Source organism: Rhinopithecus bieti, unplaced genomic scaffold, assembly GCF_001698545.2.
Source record: "Rhinopithecus bieti isolate Rb0 unplaced genomic scaffold, ASM169854v2 scaffold_2339, whole genome shotgun sequence".
NCBI classification, from domain to species: domain Eukaryota; kingdom Metazoa; phylum Chordata; class Mammalia; order Primates; family Cercopithecidae; genus Rhinopithecus; species Rhinopithecus bieti.
Genome location: NW_016803819.1, coordinates 573,701 through 593,950, shown reverse-complemented (window position 1 = coordinate 593,950; position 20,250 = coordinate 573,701). Strand labels below are relative to the sequence as shown.

Here is a 20,250-nt window from a genome sequence, read left to right as displayed (position 1 = left end):
TGGCTCGTTTTCCTGACTGGCTGATGATATTGTTCATAAATTGTTCTTTGGCCAATATTTTGTAGGAAAAGAAAAAACTTGATTATAATTTTAAAGTTTCTAAGCAAACCTTAAAGACTATAAAGGCAACTGAACTTGTTATTTATTCTGCATTTTACATTGGTTACTAGTTTGTTAATGAAATAGTTCTTAAGAGTTGTTAAGCAATCCCAAAATTGGCAAAGGAAACAAAAAGTAACTATAATTAATGGATAAAATAATGAGCTATGTACCTGCTGAGAAATAAAACCAATCATGACAAAATTTATAAAGGAAGGAGCACTAACATTGAAATTCCAAATAGTCCGAGTGAGTGTAGGGAAATAAACAGAGTATGACCATTTCAGTCCTCCAAAGAAAGGACAAGTAAATCAGAGGAAGCTAGAGGATAATATAACTTTATAAGGTTGGTTTGTCACAGGTCCAAAAAAAAGTAGATAGAAACACAGGCTGAAAACACTGGTGATTTTTTAAAAAACACAACTGTACCATCTAGTTTTTGTTTTTGTTTTTAATATTTTTTGAGACCAAGTCTCACTCTGTTACCCAGTCTGGAGTGCAGTGGCATGATCTCAGCTCATTGCAACCTCCGCCTTCTGGGGTCAAGCAATTCTGTGCCTCAGTCTCCCAGGTAGCTGGGATTACAGGCGTGAGCAACCATGCCCGGCTAATTTTTGTATTTTTAGTAGAGACCAGGTTTCACCATGTTGGCCAGGCTGGTCTCAAACTCCTGACCTCAGATAATCCACTCGCCTCGACCTCCCACAGTGCTGAGATTACAGGCGTGAGCCACAGTGCCCGGCCACCATCTAGTTTTTAAACAGAAGCCACAAGCATCTAGCCCCTGCTGGAGGAGAAACTTTAATTTTTCCTTCCATATATGTGTGTGATGGGTCTTTCCTGGTGACATATTAAGTGGGTAGTACTTGGGGAAATCCAAAACTATTAGTTTGGGGTTTGAACTCTGGACCCAAGTTTTACGTAGAGCCCTCCTGTTGCATCCTGAAAACTATCCATGTGTTTTCATAGCTCTAGAATGTAATAGAAACACTGCCACAATCTACATTTCAATTGCTTTTCCTGAAATGTAGAGGATGAAAAAAGAAAAGATAACTATAGGACTCAGATAAAATACTCATAGTTGCCTTTTGTTACTTCAAATGATCCTTTAAGTTATTAGCTGTATTTCTATCACATTAGGAAGCAATGTCAATGTTTAAGCTTCTTTCCGTAGATTTTGCACATCTTGGAGGGAAAACACTGGGATGATAACTTTCTTTTTTTTTTTTGAGACGGAGTCTCACTCTGTTGCCTGGGCTAGAGTGCAGTGGCGCGATCTCTGCTCACTGCAACCTCTGCCTCCCAGGTTCAAGCAATTCCCTGCCTCAGCCTCCCAAGTAGCTGGGATTACATCTGCCTGCCACCACGCCTGGCTAATTTTTGTATTGTTAGTGGAGATGGGGTTTTACCATCTTGGCCAGGCTGGTCTTGAACTCCTGACCTCATGATCCACCCGCCTCAGCCTCCCAAAGTGCTGGGATTACGGGCATGAGCCACTGCGCCCGGCCTGATGGCAATTTTAATACATAAACACTTAAAGACTCACAAATAAGATGTATACAAGTGTATTTAACCTAAAAGTCATATGCTTTATTTGCTACAACAAATATCCATTGCTATTATATTTCTAAAGTAGATATTATTATAGACATTTCTCTGATATTGACAGATATTCTGTGTTTAGGAATATATGACAATATTGTTTTGGCACATATAGGAAATTGTGGTATTGTCAATAAGTAAGGGTTTTTCTGGCTTTTCCCCTCCTATTTCCTGTATGTGCCTCCAACCCTCTCTCCTACTTCCTTATCACGTGAAGAAGACAGAGAAAGACTATTATTGATATAAATTTCAGCAAGTTACTGCCCAAATAGTAGAACTTGAGGAAAATCAGGTTTTATCAAGAAAAGTATACCAAAGGGGATTTTAGGTCCCTTAAAGGTTTTGTAGTTGATTTTACATCATTTAAATTTGACTCTAAATATATTGAGTTTCCTTTTCCTTGTTAGAAGGAATAATTACAGGCATTCTTATGCTTCTCAACCACAGTTGGGATCATTTTCAGCTCAAAACTGGAACAAAGACCAGGAGAATTTTTTGTGGCAACTGAGAAAAAAAATGCGAAAAAGGGAGAAAAAGGTTCATAGTAAGGGTTGTATGTTTAGAGGCTCTCAAGAAGGTGACAGCCTGACCTGGAAGGAAGACAAATGAAAAGTAGGGGTCCTGCCTGAAAGAAAGGAAAAGAGCCAAGGAAAAGATGTGTGCCAGTCCATTCTCTGCATTAGGTTGCTAGACATAATGACCTGGCAGGGGAAAGTAATCTCCAGGAGGTAAGAGGAGTAGAGAGACTTTGCTACCAAACTTTGGTGTACATGGAATATTTGCGTTTTGAGGGCTGTGACTGTATGATGCAATATTATTATTAAAATAGATATTGAAACTTGCAAGAAACCTAGTCATGGATGTGCAATAATTAAAATGGTTATAGAAGTTAAGGCACACTGATTACAGGAACATATCTGTTATAGATTTTCCCTTTCTATCTCAAAGACAGATTTCCAATTTTTATGCTATCTCACACCAAGAGAACCTTGACTCACAACGTAATTAGTCAATTTCACATTCTTTTTCTCTGGAGGGATGGAGATGGGAGTGCGTTTCTCTTTCTCATCCTGTGTCAATCCACTGTATGACCGTGACATGAGAATGTGGCCTCATCTTACCACTTCCAGCAGGGTTGGCTAATTTAAACAGACGGGTTTGGGGTAAGTCTCCATACCGTGCCTGATACTACAGTCTGGGAGGACAGGAAATGAACAAAGCTTTCAGCTGAAAACACTCAGTTCCCCAAATTGCAGGTCAGATACCCACTAATGGAAGATGACCAACTGGGCTTCTGTGATCAAAAGGAAAAGAACTATCTTCAAAGTTATCAAAGCCCAACCAGATGTTCAGCTTCAGATAGGACAACTACCTCTTACACTCAGAAGCAAGCATGTTACCCACTGGCTAATGCTAATGCCTTTCACCCTAAAAGCAGCCGGGCTGGTATCCAGTATGTTGCTTAGGGGCATCAGGTGACCCCACACTACTCACTACACTCTAGAGTTGGCCAAACCAGTGTTTACAACCTGCCTGCATTTCTTTTTCTTTTTCTTGTAAACTGAGTCTCGCTTTGTTGCCCAGACTGCAGTGCAGTGACACTATCTCGGCTCACTGCAACCTCTGTCTCCTGGGTTCAAGCAATTCTCCTGCCTCAGCCTCCGGAGTAGCTAGGATTACAGGCACATGTGCCACCACGCCCAGCTAATTTTGTAATTTTAGTAGAGACGGGGCTTCACCATGTTGGCCAGGCTGATTTTGAACTCCTGATCTCAGGTGATCTGCCTGCCTCGGCCTCTCAAACTGCTGGGATTACAGGCGTGAGCCACTTCACCTGGCGCTGCCTGCATTTCTTGTGCCACCCAAGGCATCACGAGCTGATAAGTAAGACATTAAAGTGGCATCTTGAGAGACTGCTTTCCCAAATGAGAACCAACCCTGGCTTCACTTGAGAGAATTCAAAACTAACAATTTAGAGCATTAATCATGTTATCTGAAGGGAACCAACTCTAGCCCCACATGCTACTCATTTTAAGGATCTGATGCTATAAATCTACACATGTATCTGCCATCTTACCCTCATTTCAGCCATCAGTTGGAGAAGCAGCATTTCAGTCTTTAGGAGCTTAATCTGATGTCAGTAATAACCAGAACTTCCTCTGCAATAATCCCTCTGCTGAGGCCGGAGCTCCTCACATGAGGCCTCTGGATCCCTGAGAGTCCGTGAATGGGTTTTAGAGGGTCCTTATATCCCCTAAGCCTCTGCAGCAAATGTTCATGTCCCTGTATGAGAAAGTCTTTGGCTCTCATTACATCGTCAAACGAATCCGTGACCAAAAATAGTGATTAGGAAACATTGCTCCAAAGCATAAGCCAATCAGTCCATAAAAAACCCTGTTAGGTGGGGAATAGAATAGTTAGGGCGTGCTTGTAGAAAGAGGTCTGATTTCAGGCGTTAGACCCTTGCACATCCAACAGACCCTGTGAGTTGCGCCTCCAGTGTTAAGATGGGTCGTTAACTTATCCTTGATTTACCACACCATGTCTCGAGAGATTAGAGGCCCTGATGATGCGGAATGTGATTAAAGTAAAAGAATCATCTCCACCGTAAGAAAAGCACAAGACATTGAAGGCTATTTGAAAGCTATTACAATCACTAAATTTCCAAAGCCAGGTGAAGCAGATAATCTCAGAACTGTGGCTACTGCAATGTCATTCACTTTCATATGTTTATTTTGTGATATAAGGTTGTTATGGCGTACGTTTAATTGTTATGACTATTTTTAGTGCTGAGTTCTGTATATAAAATACTACATTTCATCAAAAAATATACTTTCTTTTCTTCTTTAACATAATGTTATCATACAGTAAGGTCCAGAGTGTTTTCTGTCCATAGCACTCCCATATTCTACTACGGGTTTAACAACCACCTCTCGATGGCCGGAAAGAGACTGTTTATGGGCCCCAGACTCTCCCCATGACCTTCTTTCTCTGTGCTCGTAGTTCCCCTGGCCATGGCTACTTTTAATTTGTTCAGATGCCAGACAAAACTGTTTAAATATGCAAGAGAATTTTGTGCCACAAACTATATTCCTTTAAGGAATATCATAAGTACAGCTTCCTGTTTTGTGCTGTTTGTTTCTATAACAAATAAATAACTTGTCCCTCTGGGCTTTCTCTGTTTTCATTCCCCTTTTATAAGTCCTTCAATTCTGAGCCTTTAAGTAACCACTTCACCCACAATACACACACACACACACTCACACACTCACAGATATACCTTCCCTGGACAAAACCAAACTGTTACCTTTATTCCACTAGTGTTTCTCAAAGTGTAATCTTCAGGTAATTCACATCGCAGTCTTCATAGGGTGGGAGGATTTGTTAAAAATGCACATTCCTGCCAACGTCCAGACCAACCGCATCAGAATGCATGGAGATGGAACCTGGATGCTAAATTAGTTAACTCTTCCCATACTCATCCAGGTGATTCTTAAACACACTAAAATGAACCGGCCAGGCGTGGTGGTTCACGCCTGTCTGTAATCCCAGCACTTTGGGAGGCCAAGGCGGGCGGATCACAAGGTCAGGAGATCGAGACCATCCTGGCTAACACCGTGAGACCCTGTCTCTACTAAAAATACAAAAAAACTAGCCGGGCGAGGTGGCGGGCGCCTGTAGTCCCAGCTACTCGGGAGGCTGAGGCAGGAGAATGGCGTGAACCCGGGAGGCGGAGCTTGCAGTGAGCTGAGATCCCGCCACTGCGCTCCAGCTTGGGCGACAGAGTGAGACTCCGTCTCAAAAAATAATAAATAAATAAATAAAACTTGAGAACCGTTGCTTTACAAAAATCATTTCTTCTCTGGTTTCAGCCCCTATTTTTTTCGGGTCAAAATGGAGCTATTTTCTTATCCATCTTGTTTACCTCTGAGATCGGCATCTCCTTGTCTCTTCCTAAGAAACCTTCTCTCCCCCGTCTCTCTGGCCTTTGATGGTAGCTTTTCTCTGGGCTATTTCTCAGGCCTTGCAGTCTACTTTAGCAAGTCCTCAGGACACAGTTACTTACTTCTTCCTCCTCCTTAAGCTGCTCTAAAGAAACCCCTTTAGCATCCACAGCTCACACTGCCCAGCTCCAAACTCCCTTTACAATACCCTGCCCAGGGATTCACAGTAACATCTATCGGTTAAAGGTAAGCCCCATGTGGTTCACAAAACTCATAGCCTTCCTCCTAAATATTACAGCTACTCAAGATCACTTATTAACGGGGGTTCTCCAAATTTCTTAAATGCACACACCACGACCACAATAAACGAAATAAAAACAAGTTCTCCTATTTCACCATTCTAACATACCAAATGCTGCCATTTTTTTTACAGCTCACATTTAATTCTTATTCATAACAAAATCAGAATGTAATTAAAAATTTTAATTCTGCTTTTCTAACCTAATATCATATCAAATATATTTTCATAACCATCATAACTATGATTTTTAATGACTTTAAAACAACCCACGGGCTGTGCTCAGTGACGTGCCTGTAATCCTAGCACTTTGGGAGGCCGAGGCAGGAGGATCACTTGATCCCAGGAGATGGAGACCAGCCTGGGCAACAAAGTGAGACCCTGTCTCTACAAAAAATAAAAAGTTAGCCAAGTGTGGTGGCACACACCTGTGGTCCCAGCTATTTGGGAGGCTAAGGCAGGAGGATCAAATGAGCACAGGAGGTCAAGGCTGCAGTCAGCTGTGATTACACCACTGCACTCCAGCCTGGGTGACAAAACAAGACTGTGTCTTAAAAAAAAAAAAGAAAAAATCTCATGGAGTTATTGTTGCCAGAACCCCTATTGCTTAGTGTTTCGGTTATTTTCAGATTTTGCTGCTATACATGATAATACGATGAATATGTTCATGCATATTATTTCTTTCTTCTTTGAATTATTTACTCAGAATAAATTTGCAGGAGTGGAATGAATGGATCAAAGTGTATGAACACTTTAATGGCTCTTGGTACATATTGTCAAATCGCCATATTTGTATTTTACACAGTTCCTCAGTAGTATGCTAGTAAATGTTTAACAACATGCTTGCCCCCACACGCCCCGAAAAAAAAAAGTGGGGAGCCTGATTTACTGTGTTTGCTGATTTTCACAGTGTAAATACTTTTACCATAGCCAGTTTCAAGCCACCAACATGACATCGCTGAATGCAAAATTGAAAAGAGATGCTCAGATAGCACATTATTATATAGCATTTCCATAATACAGATAAAGAGAAGTCAGTAACTTCAGTGGCTTGGAAAATTTCTGAAAATATGACAATCAGCACTTGTAAGCAAGCCTGTTCTAGAATACCGCTGTAAACATCTCCCTTGATATTTTGCAAGAGCACATCTTTTTTTTTTTTTAATTGAAATTTCACCCTGTTCCCATCTGTGTGACAAACAATGAGCATGCTTTTAGGTCCATAGATGATGCAAATAATAAACAAAATCTAATGCAAAAAAAGGGGGATACAGTGAACATCTAATGCCTGTCTGGGTTGAATAATTCCGTCTACCCACCCTCAAGCATTCATTGTACGGTGTTTTTTCCGTGAGGTCATGTATACAAACGATTCGATCATTTATTTACTTAATGAGGCACTGAATGGATGACTATATGTAGTTCTCAGGCAAATGTGATGAGACCCGTATCTTCTGTTTCTTAACCACTCTCTTCCTTGGTTTTCTTTTCTATGAAATGAGGAAGAGGTCACTGTGACTTCAGTTTTACGAGAAACTGAGTGCAGAGATAAGAAAGGTTCAACTTGTGCTCTAAGAAACACTTGAACATTTAGCAATGCTCTGGAAATTTCTTCCAAAAGCAATTCATTAGCATTCTATTTTACCAGAAAAGAGTGTGATTTGGCACTTTCTCGCTTGAAAGCAGCTTCCCCTCTTTGGACTGCCCCGGAACAATATGTAGCTTCTACATGTATACAACACTTTGGTTTTTAAATTAGTGGCGCCCTATGTTTGCACGTTAAAATGTAGGTATGACTGAGCTAAACATCCTCACACCCTTGACCCAGTCACCCTACTCCCAGTAACTCATCCCAAGGAATAAACTCAAAACAAAGGAAAATACTTTCTGTGTAAAGATATTAATCACAATAGAGAATAGATCAATTTGCCTCATTTCAGCACTAGTCAGCTTACAGTTTCTGGGGCCCTGGTAGGAGAGTTCTGGATTTTTGGTTCCTAAATCCCCACCTGTAAAACGACCACTTTCCAAGTTGTTTTAGGGCTTGCATTTTTTAATCACACAGATTCCTGGATCTCATGTGAGGGTTGGGATATGAGACATGGAATTTCAGTTTCTTAAAAGCTCCCCAAGTGGTTTTGCTGTCCAGCCAGCTTTAGAAACCACTATTCCACACTGAAACACCAGAAACATGATCATTGTCGCTGAACAACTGTCCACATCCGGGCAACAGCATGACAACTTCTTGTGCAAGTCGTCAAAAGGTTGTTCAGGGCATTCAAGCAGTTGCTAGAGTCAAATGGCTACAGGGCCACGGAGGAGCCCTAAGTTTCTGGCACCCTACCACCCCGCTGGGGTCATCCTTTCCATCTCTGACACCCTCCTTGCTCTCACTGCCCACCCCAGCCTCCCACTCTGTCATGCTGCCTCCCAGCCTCCACCTGTGCACCCCATCCTGACCTGTGCCCATCCCTTTTCATACACAAAGCTCCAGAGTCTCCTCCCTTAGGACACCAGTGGGACTCTAGAAGGAACACTACCACCGTTTGACTCAAGTCATCTGCGCACATAATTAGGAATCCCCTGCACAATTAACACACCAGGTGGATTTCCATTTTTTATAGGAGGCTTTTAATCCAAAAAATATTTATAACCTAGAGAGTGGAATGGGGAAGCAGGATGCTTTTTAATCTTGGCTTTCACCCAGATCCAAGCATCCCGAACCCAAATAAGCACTTAATGCCACAATGATCCCCACTCCTAAGTAGAAATGGAATTTTAGTGGTGTGTTAGCACCAAAATTAACACATTGTAAGATAGAATAATTTAATTTAAACTGGGCAAGGAAGAAAGGTCGCGCTCTCTGCCTCTAATGAAAATCACCTCTAGAATTCCACTCAAACATTCAGAGAGCAACATCAAACAAGGAGACCCACAAGTAATGCAGCAGCTACTCGGAGGACCTCTCTCATAAGCTAGAGAAACTGTTACAGAAAGGCTTGAAATAGCAGTTTCCAAGCTTGTTTTCCTTTCTTCATATGTATTCCCACTAGAAAAACATCCAACCCTGTGCCTTGTCCATATTTGGTGCTCAAAAAATGTTAATCCCCAGCCTCCACCTGTCACCCCCCACTTTCCCTGGAAAGGAATGTTGGGATTAGGGGAATGTTGGGATTTGCAGGCTTCTTGCTCTTAAGCCAGGGCTCATAACACCTTCATTTGTGTCAATAGCCAAGTCCTTAAGAAGAATCGTAAGAGTTGTATCTATTGAGAGATTTTTTTTAATTAGGCACTAGGCTACATGCTTTACATGTTTTTATCTCATTTGATCTCTGCAACAACCCTGTGAGGTAGGTATTTTCAGTTATTATTAGTGTTATTAGAGTTATTTTGTGAATTTTTTAAAAAATCTGAGCATTGAAGAAGTGAAGTAACTTGTCTGAGGTTCCCACAGCCAGAAATGATAGAATGGGGATTCGATGCAAAGCGATCTGGTTCAAAAGTTGGGTTCTTATTCACCATGCTGTATGTTTGTAATTATATGGGTTCAGATATTTTATGGTCCAGAAAAAAAGTGTCTGAATTATTACGATCTACTGACTCTCTAAACAACGTCCAGAAAAAGAACAGAAGCATACCCGTGTCATCTCATTTAGACATGCAAAGAAAGTAACACATATTTCATGGAATTTGGGCACTGGCTTTTGAGGAATAGAGACTTGCTTATCATTCATCAACCAACTCGTCCTCCCAAGAGGAAGACCACTTTAATTCCCGGATAATTGAAGGGCCTCCTTAAAATGTAGAAACCAGAGGTGGAGGTCTTACCTGTACCCCGAGCCACATGAACCTTTCTCTGCGTAAATGATGTCCTAAGGGAAGACAGTAGACGGCAAATGGAGGCCCACAGTCAGGTGTACGGATGCAGAAAGCAGCCCCAGTGGGAAGAGGCCACACTCGACAAGCTTCCTCTCACATGGAATTCTGCTAGTGCCGTGAGAGCCGAGGAGGCGCAGCCCAGGGCAGAGGGAGACCAGTGACTATTGAATGGGGTCACTTCTCCCCAGTGCCTGCAAGGTCCTCCCTTTTGCATCCACACCCTAACCGTCTAATCTGATTTCCTGCAATGTGTAAAACAAACTATCTTCTCTTCTCCAGTGTCTCTTCAACTGGCCTTATCATCTCCACGTCAGCCTTGCCTTTGTGCCTTTGCCCACAAGGTCCTCCTAGTCTGAAATCACCTTCCCCTTCTTCTTCTACCAATACTTCGCATCCTTCCAAAGCCCAGATCTTCCGGACGACTCCAGTTTGCCCCCAGACTACCTGCACGGAATTCACAGAACTCTTCAAGCCTGTGCTCCCCACTCATCACTGAATTCTCATCTTGCACTGCTTCCTAAATTTTACTTCTTATCACGACTACTAGATTATACAGCCCTTCGAAGTAGAGATTTTTAAAATAATTCTCTTATATCCTACACAGCACCAGCTTAGAATCAGTAAGGGATCACCAACTACTTGTTGCCTGCTTGAGTACTTCAATGGCACCTTTCATTTAGTAAAGCACCTAAAATCGGTGATTTCCCAAACTTTGTTTAGTTACAACTCAGGCTACTGACTGGTACCTCGTAGCATATCTCCAAATCAAACCACCTCTGAAGAAAACTAAATTTAATTAAAAACTACATGTTATACATCATAGAGCACTTTTGGGAAATGCGCATTAGCATTGGCGAGAGGTGAAAAACACAAGCTAGAAGTTCCAGATTGAAATCTACGTCATTTAGAATTTCTGTTCTGTTTCTTTTCTGAACTAGACAAGTTTAAAGTTCAGATTTGCACAACTTAGTCTTTAGATTTACTTCATCAAACCTTGGGTAGTATTTAAACTACCCATACAGTTGAACCCAGCCACCGTCAGTCACAAGCATATGCATTCTCTAGAATATCTGGAAAATCAAAAAGCCAATGGTTGTAACTTTTAATGTTTCAAAAATCTTGTTAGGACTGTGGTGAGGGGCAGTGAATATCAAAGGAACACCCCCCGGCCGTCCCACTATGAATTAGTTCTACACCTTATAGCAGGTAGATCAGAGTCATTACAATGTTTGGCCTAGAGTAAAACCTAAACAAAATTAGAAAAATTTCTTTTGACACCAAAGAAATACTTTTAAAGAAGCAAAATCCTTACCTGTTGCAGAATGCCGAAGGAATTTCTTGACAGTAAAATGACTGACTCCGGAAATCAAATTTGTTCAGCAAAAGGATGTGAAAACAAAAGCGGCCCAAGCCTTGTCACTGTGGTTGATTTCCTCCTAGGATCAACCTCTCCCTCGCTCCCGAGAACATTAACTGATTCACACTGGAAGAACTGAAAATACAAGAGTTGGGCTGGCAGGGAGTCCACCCCAAGATGGTTGGGTTTAGTGTGCGTGAGGCAGCAGGAGCAATCCGAATGTGACAAAAGAGATTAGCAAGTTCCTGTGCCTAAGTCAGTTTCCTGTAGCTGGCTTCTCCGCAGAGGGGGTTTCATTTGTGTGGGTTTAGGGGGGTGTGTGTGCACGTGCGTTTCTCTCCATTAGAATATGAAACTTCCCCAGATCAGAGGCAGAATAAGGCCTTTGCTGCACCGCTGGGTTTGCGTTGAATTTATCTCCCACCCCACTCCGAGACTGTATTTCTCTCCCGCTTCACCCCATTTTCCTCCAGCAAAGCCCTACGTAAAACTGAAGAATGGAAGACTGAAGAGTCCAAATGATTCCTCATGGAAGTAAAATTACCAAAAACAAAGAGTCCATGCCACTGATCTGTCTTGGTTAATCCGAGCTTAGGAAACAGCACCTTAGAACTTTCCTCACATCAGCTCGGGGAAAACAGGAGGTGGGTTGTCTGCCTTGCTTTGCTGCATTAAAAACTGTCAAATAATATTTTGCAAAGAACAGACGCAGGTTTAGTGAGAGTTCAAGCAGCCCCTGCCGTGCGTTCACACCTGTGTGGATGGGCACCTGGGCTGGGAGGTACCTGGCGATGAGTTGCTTTTTCAGACTCCTCAGAGTTTCATTATTTGCCTAAAAACACAAGTTTACTTGTTTTGTCCTAATGGGCAATCCAGGTGTAGAGACCATCTGCAACTACTTAGGTTATGGCTAAACGCCTAACCCAACAAATGGAACTTTCGTGATGTGGTCACAACCCCCTGTGCCCCGAATCCCTGAGTAACTGTTGATGCTACCGCTCACGGTGATAGCTTGGTCAAAATACCTGCTGGCCATAAGGATAAAATCAAATCCATGCCTTTTATTTCATTTTATCAGTGCATCAGCCCCACACTCAAAGATTTGGGTTTAATTGGGCTGGGTGGGGACCGGACATCAATATTATTTTAAACCCCTCTGATTATTCTAAAGTGCTGCTGCCACTCTAATGGATGAGAAGGACGAAAGAACATTCCAAGCAGAGGCAAACAGTACATGCAAAGGCCCTGAGGTAGGAAAGAAGTTGGCATGTTCAAAGAAGTGAAAGCAGATGACTGTGCTTGCAGCATAGTTGTAGAGGGAATCAATGGCACAAGGTGAGCATTCTTATCAATAGACACACAATTACCAAGTTCACAAGACTTTCATATGAACCCAAGTGTCAATTTGTTGATGCATAGTAAGAACTCAATCTGCCAGCTGAGATCCTTGAGCCTTCTGAAGAGCACATTATCTCCTAGAAAATCCTCTGTGGGAGGCCAGGTGCAGTGGTGGTGGCTCACACCTGTAATGCCAGCACTTTGGGAGGCTGAGGGGGGAGCATTGCTTGAACCTAGGAGTTCGAGACCAGCCTGGGCAACATAGTGAGATCCCATCTCTACAAAAATATAAAAATTAGCTGGGCAACCACACCTGTAGTCCCAGCTACTCAGGAGTCCAAGGCAGGATTGCTTGAACCCATGAGGTTGAGGTTGCAGTGACCTGCGATCCACCACCACACTCCAGCCTGGGGACACAGCAAGACTCTGTCTCAAAAAGAGAGAGACAGAGAGAGAGACAGACAGACAGAAGAAGGGAAGGGAGGGAAGGGAAGGAAAGAAAGAAAAGAAAGAAAGGAAAGAAAGGGAAAATCCTCTGTGGAAAGCCAGATCACCATGGTGATGTTATCGGCTGAGCAGAACATAAGCTTGTGGATATTTTATTTACTTCTGGTTTTGTTCATCAAAGGATTTAGAGCATCTTGCAGAAATACTTACACCTTAGCAAAATGAAACAATTAAAAACAAGAAATATGAAAATAGGCCAAGAGAAGTGAAGACAAAAGCGACACTGAAACGGGGGGGTAAGGTTAATTACAGAGAATGTGTGCCATGTGGCTCTGCGCTCTTCAGCAACGGGTATGAAGCAGGAAACACCACCACAGAGAAAACTCTTTGCCCACGGGAGAAACATAAACAAAGAGCTCAGAACTATGAGGTCTCCCTGGCTCCCCAGTGCTGAGATTAAAGAGGAACTCTGCCCCCTGGATTCCCATAGAGAGACAACATGGCTGAAGTGAAACACCATGTTTAGACTCCACGCAGCCAGCCACAAGTCTGTGAGGTGGTTCCTTACACTTTTCCTCCATGTATGCTGATTGCATCTCACCAAATTGTTCACTAAAAGCAACTCCAGGGCATGCAGCGGGGAGAGTGCAGCAGGAGATTAACAGAGTGTGCCACCCCACAACACCGCTGTGATGTTCCAGTTTTATCCAGAGATGAAAAATGACTTCATGGGCCGGGCACAGGGGCTCACGCCTATAATCCCCACACTTTGGGAGGCCGAGGCAGGCGAATTGTTTGAGCCAGGAGTCCAAGACCAGCCTGAGCAATATAGCGAGACCAAGTCTCTAAAATAATAATAATAATAATAATAATAGGCAGAGTGCGGTGGCTCACGCCTATAATCCCAAAACTTTGGGAGGCAGAGGAGGGCAGATCACTTGAGGTCAGGATTTCGAGACCAGCCTGGTCAACATGGTGAAACTAAAAATACAAAAATTAGCTGGGCATGGTGGTGCATTCCTGTAATCCCAGCTACTCAAGAGGCTGAGGCAGGAAAATTGCTTGAACCCGGTAGGCAGAGGTTGCAGTGAGCTGAGATCACACCACTGCACTCCAGCCTGGGCAACAGAGTGAGACTTCAGCAATAATAATAATAATAATAATAATAATAATAAAGAAAATGACTTCAGATATGCTTCAGAAAATTCAGGATAAAAAGTTTGTCTCATTCAAGTTTCTAAAAGATTTAAAGAGGCAAAGAGTTCAAAACTGGTTGCCCCTCCAACAAGAGATCCAGTGTCCTTTAAGGGGGACACTGTCTCCCCTTCAGAAAGCAGAGGAGTCACACAAGGACGGCTTCCTGTACGGACAGACCCCCTCCATCTCCTAAGTAGAAAGGGAGGTGAGGCTCTGCCCTTTGGGAAACAAAGCTAGAAGCGCCACCAGCATGATTTATCATGAGCTCCAGGCCTCAGGTCTTGTACCATTTTCTGCACGAAAGTGGAGACATACTCCAGAGTCAGGATGGACTGGGTGTGTCCTCAGGCACAAGCACTCCCACCCCATCCTGGAAGGGACTAGGAAGGGCACTGTCATGCCTGGGCTGCGAGACCCCTGTCCCTTTCACCCCATGGCTGACCACCTTTCTGCTTCTGAAGAACTGGCTTTCTGTGCCTGGAATTGCCAGTTTTAGATGATCTCGTACAGGCCAGCATTGGGCTTCCTCCTACTCCTGACTTACACGCCTCTAATCTTCACACAGTTTAATCTCAGAGAGGATTTTCTTAGACAGAGGGGACAGGGGGTCACCATCTAATTTTCTTCCTTTCTTGAAAATGTCTTTTTGGTGTCTCTCTCTCTCCCCACTCCCCTCCTCCCCCACCCCGCCCCTCCTCTCCTCTCTCTCTCTCTTGTTCTCATTCTTTTAACAGACTTTTAACCGACAGGGGTAGCGGTGAGAGGAGGAAGCAAACGCTGAAAATACATGCACACATTCACAGACACACACGCACCCGCACCCGAGCCCCATAGCGTGTCCCTTCGGATGCTGTGTGGTCGGTCCTTGGGATGGGGTAGGGGGAAATCCTGGGGACTTCAGAGTGGCAGGAGGAAGGAAACCGTGGGTCCGCAGTCCCTAACCGGGAATCAGAGGCCCCCTCTGAGCCATCTTCCAGGAAGCCATCTGTAGCCACCACCCACCTCCCCTGCAAGCCCAGTGAGGTGCCCTCCCAGGGGCTCCACTGCACGTTGTGTTAACACAGCCGGAGCACTCACCAAATGGCCCTGTGGTGTTCACTTCAGAGGTCCCAGGGCTCGGGGTCCAGCCTTGCTCACTCAGAAATCCCAGGCACTGAACAGTCATTCAACAACCGCTTTCTGACCAGTAGATTGATTCTTCCATCTCACAGCCTCACAGCTGCCCTTTACGGTAAACACTTTAAACCCTGTTTTAACAGCCAAGGAAACAGAGACTTCAACGGGTTAAATGATTTGCATAAGACCCTATGGCCTACGAAAACCAGAACCCAGATTCACCCCATTCATCTGTTCTGGCTATCACTCCCACTGCCTCCCCACAGAGAGAACTGAACCAGTGCGGGCAAGGAGGAGCAGCCAGAGCCCCGAGGCCCAAGGCCCATTTTCTTGGCCCTGAACATGCCCCCTCCAGGATTCCCTGTGCAAATGGTCCCAGTCAGGTCAAGGTGAAAAAGCAACGACTGACTTTCTCAAAACCACCTGCATCAGAAATGTTCTCTGATATGGCAAAAGAACAGCTTACTTTTACTTTAATAGTCTCCTGTGAACAAAGACCTCTTTTACTGAGGTTTTTAAAATAATATGACAACTACCTGTGTACCCTGAACTCATGCATAAGCACTATGTTTGCTCATTGCAAAGCTGTTATGCCACTTACGCCAGCGAAAACTCTTAATGACAATTGTAATTGTATGAATAGTAAATCTTAGAAACCTTGAGATGTGATTCATCTACTAAATTATTTCAACGCTGGGTTAGTAAGATGCCTTTCCCTCCCCCTCGCTATTGGCATATTAACTGAAATGATTTTGATTCAGTGGGTAGCTTTTAATGTTTATACGGACCCTCATTTATGCCACCTAATAAAATATTTCAGTGCGTTGTGAAGATAGGTAATATGTACTGAAACCTTGTCTGAAGGCTCTGAATTTCAAACCCAGGCCATTAGTCATATGGCAGTTATTCTCACCCAGCTCCCCACTGGATGATGAACAACTGTATTAAAACAAAATATCCTTTCTTTCTGATTGAGAGATTTCATGATGGAAACTACAAAAGGTTAAGAGAATGATCTTAATTCTGATGTAACGTTTAGTGTAAAAATACATTGATATAAACACTTTCTAAATTCAGAATATTGAAATAGCTTCAAAATGCCACAGGCTACAAATCTCGGGTGGTTCCCTCCTCATGCATTTAATTCACTGTAAAAACTCCCTGCCTAACCAGATCATAGCGTCTGAAGCATCTTCTAGCTTCCCTCTTACTGCTATAACCATAAAAACATCATTTCCCCTGCTGTTATTCTCATCATCTATTTTCTCTTTAAATATGTTAATGTATCATAACATATTGCTTTTTGTTTCCGTGAATATTCGGTTCTCAGGATTCTCAGCTGCTGTGTTCATTCTGGTTTGTTTGCCCTGGATAATTGTGTTGATCTAGCAAACATTCACATCCTGGTTCTTTTTATTGCAGAGCCATAATTCGTAAGAAGACAGGGTCTTGTTGTGGAAGATGATAGCATCCGAAGTGATAATTCAAGCTGTGGCTCTAAAGTTATGATACACCTTTTTTTTAAAAAAGCCTGTCAGAGCAGAGCAAATGTAGTCAAATGACCGTTTCCCTTCAAAGCAGTCCCTCGATAGTTGATGCACTTTGGCAACATTGCAGACATTAGTCAAAGTGCATTTAGACCCTTTTTACAATATCCTTGAGAGACAGCTTAATAAACTACAAAACAAAACCAGTATCTCTGCATTCTGTTCACAACTTGTTTTTGACTCAAAATAGTACCTGGCTTTTTAACCCACCTTATTCACTGGATGTAGCTCCGAATGGCTGTCTCCAAAATCAAATCCATTCTAAAAGGAAAAGATTTTGCCATCATTGACAAGGTTTTAAAGATTGTGCTGCAGGCTCTGGGAGTGAGTCCAGAGGAGGAGTTTAAAATGTAGTGTTAGTAAGAGCAGTATCTTTGGGTCAAGTGTTCGAGTTCCTAGGGAATGACTGCAAAGCACAGGACACGCACAGTGATGTAGAAATTCATCAGCGGGAGGAGTGAAGAAGAAGGTCATCACTGCTTCTTCTCAAACTCATGTCTTACTCATTGCATTGATAGGGATCTTCAGTTTGAGCACAAACATCACAGGGTAACTGCAACCCAGCACATCTGCTCACAGCGGGCGCTGCAAACATTTCAGTTGTGAGGCAGGGCAGACCGAGTGTTAACTTGCCATCTTTTCAAAATAACAGATCTCCTCTCTGTTCTGTAGGGAACAGGTTGAAGCTTACACTGAAAGGCAATCTGAAATTTTGGAGAAATACAAATTTGGATTCAGACAAAACAAGATGCGAATCCTGGCTCCACTTATTACTAAAGATGAGGCCCTGATCTGCCCATCTGCAAAACAGGTATAATATCTAACTTGGAAGAGTTTTATTTAAAAAAAAAAAAAAAAAAAGCCGACTAGTGCTTGGAATACAGTAAATACTCAATACATAGTGGCTGTTATTAGCCACTCCTGTTTTGGACGTTTGCTTTCTGGAGTTTTTCCCCCTCCATCCCTACCCCCTCTTTAAATAGCAACTGTTGAATTGCAAAATTTGGAAAGCTTTGGCAGGGCCCAAATTCATGTGGAATAAAGTCATAGAAGCTCACACATCACTCAGAGGATTCTAATGTCATGTGTTTATTGTCGTGATGAGTTAAAAGGATACAGAAAATTTAAAACCAAATTGTTAACGATATTTTATTCCTTATGCATAATCTGAGCAACGCAGAATCTTCAGAGGTGCCTCCTGAAGCCATCTGGTTGCCCCACTACAAATGCCCTAAGCTAAATGAGAATTTTTCCTTTCATTCAACAAACATTTACTGAACACTTGCTATAATCCTGATTGAGCACTGGGCTAAGTGCTAGGGAGATAGCAGTGAACAACAAGAACAAAAACAGCCTGCTCGACGGAGTTTATATCTACATACTAGGAAGACAAGCAATGAACATGAAACTCTAGTAGTAGAATATGTTACAGGGAGCTAATTACTAAGAAGAAAAACAAAGTAAGGAAGGGGGATTGAAAACTTGGAGGGTGCATATTTAAAAAGGATGGTCAGGAAAGTCCTTGACAGAAAGATGAAAAATTTAGTCTTTTAAAAAATATCCAAAAGCCATTTTAATGTTCAATGGCCTATTGTGTGTGTGTGTGTGTGTGTGTGTGTGTGTGTGTGTGTTTGAGACAGACTCTCCCCGTTGCCCAGGCTGGAGTGCAGTGGCACAATCTCAGCTCACTACAACCTCCACCTCCCGGGTTCAAGCGATTCTCCTGCCTCAGCCTCCTGAGTAGCTGGGATTACAGGGGCCCACCACCACACCCAGCTAATTTTTGTATTTTTAGTAGAGATGGGATTTCACCATGTTGGCCAAACTGGTCTTAAACAAACTCCTGATCTTAGGTGATCTGCCCTCCTCGGCCTCCCAAAGTGCTGGGATTACAGGCATGAGCCACCGCGCCCGGCCTACTTATGTTGTTTTGAGATGGAGTTTTTGCTCTGTTGCCCAGGCTGGAGTGCAGTGGTTCCATCTCAGCTCACTGCAACCCCCACCTCCCGGATTCAAGCGATACTCCTGCCTCAGCCTCCTGAGTAGCTGGGATTACAGGAGCCCACCACCACGCCAGACTAATTTTTCTATTTTTAATAGAGACAGGGTTTCACCCTGTTGGCCAGGCTAGTCTGGAACTCCTGACCTCAGGTGATCCGCCCCGCTTGCCCTCCCAAAGTGCTGGGATTACAGGTGTGAGCCAGCACTCCCCACCATAATGTCCAATGGTCTTTAACATTGGCATAAATTCGTAGGTTTAATGATCATCAGGTATCACCAAGTCCCAGCTCCTCCTTGCTGAAGCACAGTCCGCTTCCTGTTCTATCCATACCTGCCAGCGGGAGAAGCTGACCACGCAGCTTTACCCCGGGTCAAGTTGGTGCTCATCTCTCAGCCCCATTCCTCCACTTAACTGCTCAGTCCTCCACCTTTCTGAGTCCTTTCTGAGTCTCTTCTCTGAATCTTTGAAAGTCTTTTCCATTACAGACTGCCATGGAGAGAGAACTATAACCATAGCCAAGTACCTAGTGGAAAATTCCAGGGTTGTAGGAGATTTTTCAAAACGTAGCAGCACCACCATGCTGCTTTCTTCTTCAGCTTGTGATTCTCTGCTCCCTTGATGGGTTGGTTGTTTTTTTTGTTTGTTTGTTTGTTTTTTTTTTTTTGGAGGGGGACAGTCCCACTCTGGCGCCAGGCTGGAGTGCAGTGGCGCGATCTTGGCTCACTGCAACCTTCGCCTCCCGGGTTCAAGCGATTCTCTTGCCTCAGCCTCCTGAGTACTGGAATAACAGGCACACACCACCATGCCCAGCTAATTTTTTGTATTTTTAGTAGAGACAGGGTTTTGCCATATTGGCCAGGCTGGTCTCAAACTCCTGACCTCAGGTGATCCACCAGCCTCAGCTTCCAAAAGTGCTGGGATTACAGGCGTGAGCCACTGCACCCAGCCTCCCTTGATCTTTGTAATCAGCGCATACTGATAATTTCATAATAATGGTCACACTGGCTTACCATTTATTAGGCACTACATTAGATTAGTCAGTTAAGCACTTTTTTTTTTTTTCTGAGACAAAGTCTCACTCTGTCACCCAGGCAGATCTCAGCTCACTGCAATCTGCGCCTCCCAGGCTCTGGTGATCCCCCCAACCTCAGCCTCCTGAGTAGCTGGGACCACAGGCACACACCACCCCGCCCAGTTAATTTTTGTACTTTTTGTAGAGTCCGGATTCGCTATGTTGCCCAGAATGGTTGGAAACTCATGGGCTCAAGGGATCCGCCTGCCTCAGCCTCTCAAAGTGCTGGCATTGTAGGCGTGAGCCACTGCATCCGGCCCAGTTAAGCATTTTATATGCATTTTCCCACTTAATCATCCCAATAATTATGAGGTAGGTACCATTGTTATCTCCATTTGCAAAGAAGGAAACG

General features: G+C 43.4%; 1 protein-coding gene across 4 annotated transcripts in view; it reads right to left on the bottom strand.

Moving 5' to 3' along the window:
* The window catches only part of RHOH (ras homolog family member H), a 51,655-nt gene extending 36,247 nt beyond the window's left edge, over positions 1-15,408 (bottom strand). Inside the window, exons 1-2 of one of the 4 annotated variants that reach the window (XM_017854350.1) lie at positions 15,239-15,408; positions 11,135-11,314 (exon numbers count right to left, since the gene is read on the bottom strand). The gene's annotated coding sequence lies outside the window, so the exon portion shown is untranslated. Of the gene's footprint in view, positions 1-9,771; positions 10,236-11,134; positions 11,899-15,238 lie in introns of those variants that run through there. The other 3 variants (XM_017854355.1, XM_017854340.1, XM_017854369.1) reach the window with 3 other exon arrangements.
* Positions 15,409-20,250: the final 4,842 nt, after the last annotated feature.